At 34.1% G+C, this 14128-nt stretch overlaps 1 long non-coding RNA gene across 1 annotated transcript; it reads left to right on the forward strand.

Moving 5' to 3' along the window:
- The first annotated feature begins 506 nt into the window (after nucleotides 1–506).
- LOC133525632 (uncharacterized) lies at nucleotides 507–3013 on the forward strand. The gene is made up of 2 exons (XR_009800598.1): nucleotides 507–572; nucleotides 2606–3013. It is a non-coding gene; the product is annotated as an uncharacterized LOC133525632 (long non-coding RNA).
- The last annotated feature ends 11115 nt before the right edge of the window (nucleotides 3014–14128 follow it).

Here is a 14128-nt window from a genome sequence, read left to right on the forward strand (position 1 = left end):
GACCTAATATTTGACATATATTAATGTTCGAATCGCGCCGTTGGACATTAGCATTTATAAGGGTAAAGACGAATTTAAGAACAGGTTTTGTTTTTCTCAGTGTACCAAAATGTATTTCATAAATAAAGAAACAATTTCTTTTTCATTTAAAGTGGTCATTTTATTTTATTGTTTGCACTGAGAAAAAAATAATAGCAATTTTTTTTTTAATAAATTGACAGTGCCAATTCCCTCCATACAAATTGAAATTGAAGCAACCGGCAGAGTTTCAAACACTTTGTAGATAATGTCGATATTAAAAATTTATCTTTTTTTCGTATCAATCATAAATTTTATTTAACAGGAACATTAAGAAACAAATAAATATACATATTGTATCTTACAAACTAAATTATAATAATTTAAATTAATAAAAATGATTAAAATAAGACCTTATACCTAAATAATTATCTTTATGTACATTTTGGAACGTCAGTCATAGACTATATAAAAACCTGTCAGTACCTGTCAGGACAATTTCGTACCTACAACCGATATTGTGTCCTAAGGAGAACTTATTTTCTTCCAGAGAGGTAAATTTGCTTTCGCGGTCCTGTGGTGAAAGAAAAATTCACAACTCAAACGGGGTTTCAATCTCGCTAGTACAGTCGCTCACAGATATATAACAGCGGTCAAGGTGATCAAAATATCTAAACGTGCTTTTTAACGTCCTGATAGGTAATTGAGGCGAATGCACCAATGCTGCCCATAGCGAAGATAATTACTACCTATGTTTAGTATGCTAAGACTTGCATTTTAAATACGGGATGTTAATGTGCAATAAAATGCGAATTTAATATTGATACCCGTTGTAATTATATAAATATTTAGTTGTTTGTCTAGTTTGAATCTGTTTAATAATGTTTAAAATGTATAAGTAGGTACCTAGAATATTGTTGTATATTATTTATTAGGTACTTATACCAAAAAAAAAAGGAAGTGTGGATACAGTTAAATTATGTGAAAATAATCAACTCAGAACTATCCATATTTCAGAATCCTAAATATTGAATCTCGTTACGGAAATAAATGTATATCCAAAATCAAATTTAAGGGGGGACTGACGCAAAATTTTAGTTTTTATTGTTGAATTATTAATCAAACTAAAAAAACACAAACATATGTCTATTTAATTTATTTTCAGTTATACTCGTAAATCGGTATAACTGAAAATAAGGTGAGTAAGGATTTGACAAGCAAAATTTTTAAAACAAGTATATTCTTAGAGTTATTGAGATAAAAGGTAAAAACCCTAATCTAATTTCCTAGCTTTACTCCCCTTTTTAAGCGGCTGTCAACACCCAATGTCCTTGAAGTTGATGTTACTTAAGCAGTTTATTAAGAAAAACAATTTGTAAAATAAAACAAAAAAATATTCATTATATTTCAAAGACCGTGACCGTACTCGATACATGATTGAACGAGATCAACTCGATAGAAAATAATTACAAAGATTTTTCAAAAATCACCATTAAACGGTTTTATGTCTTTGTTTTTTGACTTACGGGTCTGCAATTAAATACAAAATTTCAAAATATTTAATCCTAAACCTATAAATAATCCACATTTTATTATATTTTAATAGTTTTATAACTATTCCCTTGCCTAGTAACATTGCAACAGTGCTAGATTCAGACCAAGATAAGTTGGCAGCATTTTTGATAGCTCAGACAGTGCAAGTGTTATTTTAACCGTCAAGCATCTATGAAATTATGATGTTTACTAAACACTTGCACAGGCCGGGCTATCAAAAATCGCTGCCAACTTAGCATGGTTTGATTATATCTTATTATACTCCGATTCAAATAGACAGTGTGCGCGTTTTAGGTATTGACACCCTCTTATAAGCTGTGTAAACACTATAAACAGAACCCCACAACAAAAAATACAAGAGACGTGGCCTTTGTAAGAAAGTTAAGGGTAATAATTTATGATAATCGATATCTAACCTATGTTTTTTTTTACGTACCTCATTGTAATTCTTTGGATTTTGCTAATTACTTACTAATGATAATTACCTAGCTACTAACCTGGTAGTTCTGCTAAATATTTTTAGGTCATTAGCAATTATTAGAAAAGATTAGGTGTCAAACATTGAATTAGTTCCCGAATATTGCAGACCAATAAAATTCCAAAAAGGAAAAAACTTTTTCAAACGAACAGGAAGAAAAGTAACTTCACCGGATAGATACTTAAATTAGAGTCTTATTATTGATGGCCTTGTTGAGTAAAATTTTTAGTACAAATGGCTAATTAGATCGTGTCATTCACGAAGACACGTGCCTTGACTCAAATTGTCGTGTTTTAAAGGTTAGATTTATCGTGGCGTGGCGTCATCGTGGATAACACGAGCTATAAACATAAATCAATTGTTTGCATAAAAGAAAGTCTCAATTTACAAGGTTGCCCTAAAATACGTAGACTTTTTTTTACATTTTTTCTTACACATCTTTTACAAAATGTAATTAACAATTAAAACTATGCAGTTATATAGCTGAAACAAATATCTTTAAAATACCTATTCTCTTTATGCACGAATACCTATTCTCTTTTTTCTTTTTTTCAGATGCTAAAATGCACGTCTTTGTTAAATTCATGAACAACATGAACATTCAAAAGAATAGATAACCTATTATTGCGCCAGCCTGTATTATTATTGTACAGTCGAAGATATATTCATACTTTTGCACCTCACTTCTTCAGCGAAAAAAAATATACATATCTTTGATGTCGACTGTAAATATAAAAATAGTTACCTAACTAACCGTGTGTGTACTGTAATAGTCAGACACACCCACTTTGACAGTAGAAAATGCAACAAATAAAAAAAAATAGGTGCGAATAAGAGTTCCTTAGAAAATTTGAATTTTGCCCCTTTTTCTACTGACAAAGTTGGTATGTAATATATGTATGTATGTATACTTACTATTTCTAGCAATGAATGGAAGGTATTAAATGTCACTTTAATTCCTAATTTGTTTTTTATTCTCAGTCGCTTTATTATATAAATATTTATAATATAGATTTTTGATTGAAAATAAGATAGGCACTTATAGAAACTAATATTAAAAGTACTTACGTACTTAGGTAAATGTAAGTATTAATACTGGTTAAGACCTTCCGCAATGTATAAGCTAGGTAGTAATTAATGTGGACCAGATTTATGATTATAAGGCCATTGGGTCAATTTGCTTGATAACAGAACAGCACTCATTATCATTATACTGCACTCTTGACTTGGACTAGCAACCATATTGATTGAATAATTTATTCGTTAAAGTACATATCCTATATAACTAGGCACTTATGTAGTATACTTTGCGGTCATATTGATGTTGAACTTTGATATTAGCATAAAATCGTATAATACCTAATCTGTTAGCAGAGTATATTTTTTAATACTACGTCGGTGGCAAACAAGCATACGGGCCGCCTGATGGTAAGCAGTTACCGTAGCCTATGGACGCCTGCAACTCCAGAGGTGTTACATGCGCTATCGCTATGCCGACCCTAACACCCCGCACCCTTGTTGAGCTCTGGCAACCTTACTCACCGGCAGGAACACAACACTACGTATGAGTAGGGTCTAGTGTTATTTGGCTGCGGTTTTCTGTAAAGTGGAGGCACTTCTTCAGTTGGGCTCTGCTCTAGATCTGGAATGGCATCCGCTGTGTTGTGCCCTACCACACTAAGTGAGATGACATTCACGGTGCCCATACCTCTCTTTTGAACGTAGATTAGGATATACGCGGGTCCAACCCATCCCGGGTATTTTGGCATTGGGTAGCTAATTGTAGGCTAGGTAAAATATTTTCCTTACAGTCACTGTTTTAGCCGGAAATAGAGTTGCGAATATGAGGTAAAATAATTCACAACTTAAGTTTATTATCTTGTTAAGAGTATGTAGCGAGAGGTCAGGTAGATGTCAATTCAAACTTATCGACGCTGGAAAGGAGAAATGAGATAAGCGACACGCAGCTAACTTTGCAGGAGAGCCAAAAAACTGCAATACATCCTAAAAAAAACATCCAAATTCGTAATGAAGACGAATTTCTTGAATGAAAAACCTTATATGGTTATAGTGATGTGTTCTATATTATCCCATTATTATTTTACCTTTAAATGGGTTATTTTAGAATTTAGTGTCGCTTAAGCAAAATGACCGTAAAAATACATTTAGATAAAATTATCTTACCAACATGTTTAAAAAGAAATGAAATGGCGGCTTTAGAAGGGGTATTCTTTTTATAACTAATTTGTTTACTCGTATTAGTAAGTAAGTAAGTAAATATTCTTTATTGCACCACAAAGAAGACAAATTAAAAAAAAACAGATTTACAATGTAAAGAAAGGTAGCAACAGGCGGTCTTATCGCTGTAAGCGATCTCTTCCAGACAACCTTAGGGCTTAGGTTTAGTATATCTTTTAATTTTAGTTTTATTTAATATTAGTTTAATTTTTAAGTAGTTTTATTTTATGGCTAGTTTAGTTTTAATTTTGATACCTAATCAAATAAATTGAAGTGTTATCTCAAAAGAAATTAGTCAGGTAAAAGGATCGAAGCTAAATTTGTCATAAGACTTAATAGAGTAAAAAATACGAGTATCTTATTGCAAAATATGCTTATTTTATAGTAATGTAAAACATTTGTTACGAATTTTAATGTTATTTTTTTTTTAAAGTATTGCAGTTTTTTGGTTCCCCTGTAAAGTTAGCTGTGTGTCGCTAATCTCATTTCTATCGAAATATATATTATAATATCAATCTGATATCTAAATGATGTCATTTTGTTATTGTACGAACAATTAACTGAAAGGCATCATTTAGGTATCATTTTTAAAACCTGAATACCGACTAATGTGTATTTTAAGGGTGAATACAGTCGATTTCCTATCCTCCCATTTTAAAAGCTGGCAAAGCACTTACAACCCCTCGGCAGTTGCAGATTTCCATGGGCGACAGTACTTGCTTACCACTAGGCCATTCGTCTGCCCCTTTGCCTTTATATCATAGATCAAGGCTCGGAACCGGTAAAAAAAAAAGCGGTGAATACCGGTTTTTATTTTGGTTTTACTCCGAACTTTCATAAGAAGGCGAACGTTTGAAGAACTTTATTGTAACCTAAATAAACCGGTTTACGCGACAAGCGACGAGAAGGTTGGCCGGCCTGGTGTGCCGCGTAAACAAAGACACCGACATAGGAAGAAACCGGTTCTTATTGTTATAAACCGGTTAATCTGACAAGAGCTTTATGAAAATGTTCTCCTAAAAACTGGTTTAACATGACGGTTTAACGAACGAAACCGAAATTAAAAGGTTTTAGCGTCAACGACATGATACCGTTTTGGAAATTTAACCGGTTTTCGAGCCTTGCGGTAGAATCAGTTAAGTCCATAAATATACCTACACATCATTTGTACGTCCGTACAATTAAACCTACTTGAGTAGGTAATTCATTTGCAACGAATCAACGATTAATTTGCTTCTACGCATTCAAGGTTGTCTATACACGGTGTTATCAGTGCACTTTTCGTATTTCGCTTTAATTACTTAATACTGAATTTATAATATGTTCACTCGGCGTTAATAACTTAACGCGTTTAAAACCTAATGAAACAAATGTAGCTTAAAGAATATACTCAAACAATACTGGTGTCTAATATGTAGGTATTTTGGATTTTCAATGTTAAAAATATTTCTGACTTCAATAGCTTGCAAAATGAACACTATATTCATTTTATAAACAATAAGGTATTGGCCAAATTTTCATTTTTGATACAAGCTTTTATCGCTGACTGTACTTTTCTCTCCACAGGCAACTAATACTCATCGAGACAATTCTAACAACCCCAAACACAATTAGGTTGCGTTGTTTTATCACAGAGTTTCTATGGCCACCTCCTGTCTCCATCGTCAGATCAGCTTGATGGTACCAAGATATTCGACTTAGTTTTGGACCATAGTTCAGTGGATTTGTAGTATAGGTAAATAACATATTATTTAAATAAATGTAATAAAAAAAGAGTTTGGAGACTGTCAAACTTCTAAAATAACTTAGTTTTGTAGTATAGTTGGATGGCTTTATGTACCTGTACGTACAATTCAAGAGTTATCTTTAATCCTGTTTTTGCTGTTTTACGTAGGTAGCTTGTTGCTTTTAGATACGTAGTGTGTAACTTTTATATTAGCCTTTTCATATAACTTGTGCTAGAAAAATTTATGCAGCACTTTAGTAGTTCGTTTACGCCTTTTACTGACAATACAGTAAGCTACCAACTCGTTTTCCGTTTCTAATACTTTTTTTTTGGTTTATTATACCTAAAAAGTGCGTACGTAATATGTACCACTAGACTAGAACCTTCCGTGTCCATTAAATGTTGACTGTCGCGCAAATGCAGGAATAAAATTGAGAAAATAAAGAAAAAACGTTAAATATCTATTTCAATTTCCGTTTTAAAACTCAAAATCAGCCAAAGGGTACCGACCCTTCCTTATTAATAAACCATAGCCTATTTGTTTTTTTTTTAACAGACGCCGATCTTCATTTTATCGGAATGCCGAGTGGCCAGTGACAGCCAGCTGCTCGACCCTCGAGCGTTCACACGTGAAGGCGCGATTCGACCTGCTAGTTTAAATCAAATATTTGAAAATCGAACGTAATTGTTTTAGTTGTTAATTTAGTAGTCTGTTTTGTTGCCATGTTGCTCATATTGGTAAATGTAACTTACATAACTTCAACCTTTTATTTTTAATCTTTTTTAGATATCATATAATATTATTTTTTTAAATTTGAACTTTAATAGCCGTCAATAAAGTTGTTTATTATAACTGCTTGCTATATCGCTTTATATGCGCAAAGGGGTCCAAACCAAATTGATACAATTTTCGTCACAATAACATAGTACAATAATTGATGTCAAAAAGAAACTAGGTCTTTTTGTAAATACAAACCAAAAACAAACAAGTTTTACATTTTTACCAAATTTGGTTTTTGCACCTACAGTGGTAATTTTTCCATACGAACGTTTTTTTTTTATACTACGTCGCGTCGGTGGCAAACAAGCATACGGCCCGCCTGATGGTAAGCAGTCTCCGTAGCCTATGTACGCCTGCAACTCCAGAGGAGTTAGATACATGCGCGTTGCCAACCCTAAACCCTCCCCCCCTCGTTGAGCTCTGGCAACCTTACTCACCGGCAGGAACACAACACTATGAGTAGGGTCTAGTGTTATTTGGCTGCTGTTTTCTGTAAGTTGGAGGTACTTGCCCAGTTGGGCTCTGCTCTAGATCTGGAATGACATCCACTGGCCGTGCCCTACCATAAATAGCGAGATGACATCACAATGCCCATACCTCTCTTGCGTTCCTGAACTCATATTAAAAAAAAATATATCTAGGGCCAAAGTCCAGAGAAAAAAATGTTAAGAACGTTTGTATGGAAAATTACCACTAAGGTTTCCTCTTAATACAAATAAATTCAATATGACAGTCATACAGGCTTCTTTATACAACGGGGCCAACGTCAAAGAACGGACGTCCGTAAAACATTGTCCCTTGTATCGCACGGATCGCACCGTGCTCATATAACGGCACAGCTGAGTGAACATTTAACGCACGGTAGAAAGTCAGTATGTTATTGAATCATACTTTCCAAGATATATCATTACATCACCGTATAGCTATGTTTATTCTTTGGTCGAGATTCTCCATCACGCAGGTGTAAATAACAGGATTAACAATCTTCAAGTTAATATTAGTGACATTTTCTATAAGGCGCTAGTGGCCGAGCAGTAAGAGCGTGCGACTTGCAATCCGAAGGTCGCGGGTTCAAACCCCGGCTCGTACCAATGAGTTTTTCGGAACTTACCAGTGGCTTTTCCGGAACCGGACTAATCCCAACAAGGCCTAGTTTACCCTCTGGGTTGGTTGGAAGGTCAGATGGCAGTCGCTTTCGTAAAAACTAGTGCTAACGGCAAATCTTGGGATTAGTTGTCAAGCCGACCCCAGGCTCCCATGAGCCGTGGCAAAATGCCAGGACAACGCGAGGAAGAAGGGGGAAATTTTCTATAAAATTACGATTTCAACTTGCATCTGTAGCATTGCTAACTTTAGCTATGTTTTACGGACCTTAAATAATTACAGTTGTCAATATGAAACAGTTGACTGGTTTAGTTTATTTTAATTAATTCATATAAATTAATCCTATTTATCTTACGGCTACCACGACTTTGACACTGACATCGTCTAGCGTGAGTGTAACTTACTTTCTTTGTGTCTCGCTTGTACTGGCATATTAGAGCGAGCTATATGTATAGAAAGTAAGTTATGCAGACGCTAGTGAATACGAGTATATGAGTTTGACACTGCTGGGGCAATTGTGGTAATGCTAGTTTTCAGAAAAAAAACAATGTTTGAATTTTTTTGGCATATGTTTGTTAATTTTGTTTGATTTCTTTGTAAAATGATCACTTTGATGAAGCTAATAAGGTAATCAGGGTCTCTAAACACATAACATTGTGTAACATTGAAACAAATAGTACCAATACAGTAGTATCTACATATACATGATTGATACATGATAGCAATCCTCACGGTAATATCTATTTTCAGGCATTGCCCGTCCATCACCGTCTAGTCTGGGTTGTCATTAGCATGCCGAGCTACCTACTTATTTAATTATAATCTATGGCATGGTGCGCTAAATTGTGATATATTTTAATGATTCTAAGGTACTTGGGGGCAATTTGGCCAGTAGAATAATAAGGCCTACCTGAGAAGTAATAAACTAGGTAGGTAATAACAATGTAATCGTCTTGGTTATTATAGTATGATATAAAATGATACAATTAAAAGCTAACAGCAACGAAATACATCATCTATATCTTAAGCAAGTGCTTCATATGATAGTAGTCTTATAAAAGTTACGGTTAATAAGGCCTAGTATCACGCAATAAAACCTACACTCATATACTCATTTCTTTATAATATAATTACATATTATACGTCACAATTTAAGTAACAGAAGTTATATTATTACAGTTTATAGTTACAGATTAGGTTAATTATTACAGTTTTGGGTAGTATCAATAGTTAAATATGTCAATTAATTTTTCAATGGGGAGCATTATATAATATAAATAAAATTAGATACATTAAATTGACGACGAAAAATGAACGATTTTGATTAAAATATTGACCCTACAGAAATTATAAAACCTAATATATGCAGATGTCGAGGAGTACCTTCTAAATAAAGGTAATTATTATTTCTCATGATTTAACCCTTTTTCGAGATCATAAAAATTGGTAAGGCCTTAAAAACTACCAGGCCTTATTATGCTACCTTGGTACACGATTTATCATTTAATTTTTAGGTATTTTATTTGTAGGTATATTGGTGTAAACTTACAAGAAACTAAGTAGGTACATTAGCTGGGGTTTAAATCAAAAATATGTCTAACGATATAAAGCGATTTGAATTTAACCAGGCCTTGTTACCCTCACGTACCTTAGTTGTTAAATAATACAGTAACGAGAGAAAGCTAACTTTGCATCGATTTCAACGAAACAAAGTTAGGAAATGTCATTATACAAGTTATATTTTCATACAAATTGTCACTATTTGTCTTTGAAAACACTATGCAAAGTTAGCTTGGTGTGACTCTAACATTAATGTCATAAAACATTACCATTTGTCAGAAAATTGGGAAATTTTGTGGCAACAATTTAACACATTTAAAATCTCGTAGTTCTCATATTACTTACATCAAGTTCAGATAGGGCCTACCGTGAACCATGTTCGACGTATTGCCTTTCTGTCGCACTTATATGTCGTACGTAAGTCTCACAGGGAGGCAACACGTCGAAGGTGGTTCGCGGCGCCCTCTGTTGATTATTTTATATTGTTATGTGTCCTTTTTGTGGATATATATATGTACGTGTACGTGGTGCAGGCACTTTACTCATCCACTTGTATCAATTATATAATGAATTGTACGAGTAAAAGTAAATTTAAATTAACTCAAATCACACAGTAGATATACAACTCATAATAAGCAAGCAATGTAGTTATAGAAAAAAAACTAAGCGTTTCAGACTGACCTCCTGCGGTTAGTAAATGCCGCCCGTTCGTAAAAAGACTAGATGAAGGGCAAAACTTCGATCTAGACGGGCAAAAACTCGGTTCGTGTCTGGTTTGTCTTATACCGCGTTGGTTCAATGCCGTGTTTACATATTAATCCGTGTTTTATCACTTTACTATATATTCATATATAGAAGGACCCAGACGGGTTTCAAGTGATTACGAGGGGAGATCCAAAATTTGCGGAGTCGAAAAAAGTATAGTATAAAGTATTTATATACAGGATGTTTATTTACTCACCTGGAATAATTTACAGCCTGAATATATAGGTTATATTGAGCAACTTTTACTATGGGACCAACCAGCATGAAACAGCTAATTTTTTTTCGCGATTTCGGTTTTAGTCCTATAGTAAAAGTTGCTCAGTTGCAGGTGACTAAATAAACATCCTGTATAGTATAGTACTATTAATAGTGTGACTGCTTAAAAACTCAAATCAATAAATTGATTTGTTCCCTAGTTGTATAGATGGCAGCACCCTCCCTTTCTCTTTTTTTTATACTACGTCGGTGGCAAAAAAGCATATGGCCCGCCTGATGGTAAGCAGTCTCCGTGGCCTATGTACGCCTGCAACTCCAGAGGAGTTACATGCTAACCATCCCCCCACCATGCCATGCTTCTCTATGCCATAATCCCGTGTGTGCTGCTCGCTTACTGCTAGCTTCTCAATTATTGCATATACTGGAGCATTTGGGACGGGTCAATCCAGGTCAGGATGTTAGCCACGTAGGCTGAAGATGCCGGTTAGATTCCAGCCTTCGCCACTGCTTTATTACTTTTTTTTTTAAATATATAGGTAATATATATTTCAATTTATAAAATAAACCTAATTCATGTGTAACTTAGTATAGACAGAGGTCATTGGTTTTTCATCACAAATTGGTAATTTACGAGAAATACGTAGGTATCATTCACGTCCTACCGCAACTGCGTCAGTAGTTAGTCTTTTGTTTGCGGTTCAATGACTGACGACCTATAGCCGTACATATATATTTGATATTTTGAGGACACCTATTTTTTCGTTTGTTGATTCATGTCAGTACTACAATTATTAATACGTATCAGTCCTTGATTGGACACAACTCTCCTCCGACTCCTCCGAGGAGCTTTATGACCAATCATTTAATTATTCGCTTTCTTTAATTCTACTTGAATTTTGTCATAATTCCACTATGACTTGTAGGATCATAGACGCTTAATAGTAAATCAACATTTGGGATTTGGAACAAGTTATACTTAGGAAGATTTTGAGAATTTAGAAATAGATTAGGCGAAGTACGTTAGAGACGGGTGAATTTAATATTTGAGTTTTTTTTATTATATCACAAATTTGAATCATTCCATCCTTAACATTCTAAATCGTAGAACCAAAAGGTTGGTCCATGTTTGTCCACAGGATCTGTTTTGTTCGTTTTATTAGTCCATTTGGTTACTTTGCGAATATTGTTCTATAAGTCGTCCAAATAACTTTTGTTTGGAAGCACCAACTATCACCAAGAGGTACCTTAATATCTTCTAATTCATTTGTCATCTGTTTATGTTTTTGTTTGTTTTTATTATATTATTTAATAATTATTTTTACGTACCTAATTGTTTTTATAAATATCTATTTCTTGGTAAAATTAATATTTGTAATATTTTACTTGGGCGAAGTTGGGCACCAATTTAATTTATTTTTTAATGGAATCTGAAGGAAATAGAGTTGATTTAGATATGTTTCAAAATTGAATGAAACAAAAAATGCACATCTGTTCCTATTGAAAAGTACTATAGCTTGGGCCGTGAACCTTACGAGACTGGAACGTAGCCAGCCCAGCTACTATCAGATAGAAATACGAGTAGGAGGAGTTGACAAGACTATTGAAATCATTGACATATATCTAAGGACGGGCCTTAACGGACAATAAGAATGGGATCAGTACAGCGGTGTCACGCACACGAATTCGAGCCATGCACGATTGGTTAACGCCGCAACGCGATTGGTAGACGAGTTCGCACCGCGCGCGCGATTGGACGCAACTAGTTCCGTTAGACTGCACGATTGGCTCGAATTCGAGAGTGACAACACTGACTAGCGCCAATCTTAGTCCTTAGATATATATGTCAATGATTGAAATATTATTTATTAGTTAGTTATTAGTACCTACAGTCACGGGCTTTAATTGTTGAGCCCTTTAAGGTTTACTTTACATTGGACATTTCGTACCGTTATTATTGACAACCAAATTAGCATCAACCCTAAATGGCTCAACTAGTCCGTGACAGTACATAATATAATATTGAATTCAACTTGAAAATTAATAATCCTGGTATATGTTGTTCATAGGTCAGAGAGCAATAAACGTGTAAATTATACAACCTTCACTTGTCACTTAGTCAAGAGTGATCAAGGCAAGCACGCCAAAAACGATTTTAGAAGAAATCTCCAATGAAAAAAATATGAAGCTGTCAATTCTGTTACTTACCCCATAAATAACGGACTGTGAAAAGTCGAATACTTTATGATAATTTAACAAATTACATTTTTAATTACCTGCAGATGATTGGAAACAACTGACTTTTCCTATTTAATATATGGCTGAATATTTATGGCCCAGCATGACAAAACATTATGAAATAAAGCATTCGGCAACTACTAGCCAGCTTGTTTGAGTATACTTTTTACACTTTAATGATGTAATAATTTATAAACAGTTCTCAGATCACAAAACAGAACTCATTTCTTTATTTGCACCTAGTACCTACTTAAAACTTGGGGTTCAATGAACAATGATTTTAAAAAGTGCGTCAATATTTTTTTTATCATTACGTATGGGATCATTATCATGATCACCAATGTCAAAGTCAATGTCAAATCATATTTATTCGGTTTTAGCTTTGTGACAAACCTACGAAGGTCGACTGCTACCATTGATACTGTAACATTTGTTAATATTATTCATAATCATAACTAACAATGTGCCTGGCGGTCTCGAAATCTTTTTCGTTGACTTGTTTTGGACCACTCTGTCATGCTTGTATTTCTGTATTTTATTAAATAAATAAAAAAAGACTAGTGCTATAGTGCTATTGCATATCTTTTTAGCAGTAGATTACATTTACCATGAGAATAATTAAAAACTAAAATTCGTCTCATACAAAAAACTACACTCCGTCACATTTTTTGGGGATAAAAAACCAAGACAACGAAGAGAATGTTGACCCAAGAGTCATGCAATAAGACTGTTTACATTAGTCAAAATCTAAATGGAAATATTTTCATTAATAAATAAAAACATGAAGTACCTACTTTAGAAAAGATAAATAATGACAGCATAAATAAGATAGTGTGATCTCACTGGTGTGAATTTTGATGAATATATGTCATGAAAAACTGCAAGATCGGAGTGCATTGGTTAAAAAAAAAATAGTATGTGTATAAAAACATATATTGAGTTCAAGTAGCATTGACTTTAAAGACCACAAGTTATTGCAACAGCTCAAAATCTCAAGGGCAGCGGCATTCTTGTGTGTGCTCTACAATAAGTAAGGTCATTTGGGATATTCTCACCCACCGAAATCTCAACAGTGGCACTAGTAACTCCACGAACACAATCACTGCTTGGGTAGCAATCGTTCTCAATAGATTAGTAGCTAATATGTGTTCCGCTCTGATGTAAGCCTCGCGGCTATGGGTCATATCGGAAAGATATTCGACAACATTTTGAATATTTGAGTCAACGAAAGCTTACATTTTAGCACGTCGTTTTTAGTTCCCTTGCCCCTACTACGTTTTGCTACAAAAGTGAGTACAGATTCTTCGTGCGATTTTTCAAAATCACTTTAAAAACTATAGTTAAGGTGTAACATAAAACAGTAACTATGGTTCTAATGAATCGCACAACTATATAGAAAACATGCGTTCTGTATCCTGGGTAAATTATTCTTAAGTAAATTGATTCTATTAGT

This window comes from Cydia pomonella, chromosome 15, assembly GCF_033807575.1.
Source record: "Cydia pomonella isolate Wapato2018A chromosome 15, ilCydPomo1, whole genome shotgun sequence".
Lineage (NCBI taxonomy): Eukaryota > Metazoa > Arthropoda > Insecta > Lepidoptera > Tortricidae > Cydia > Cydia pomonella.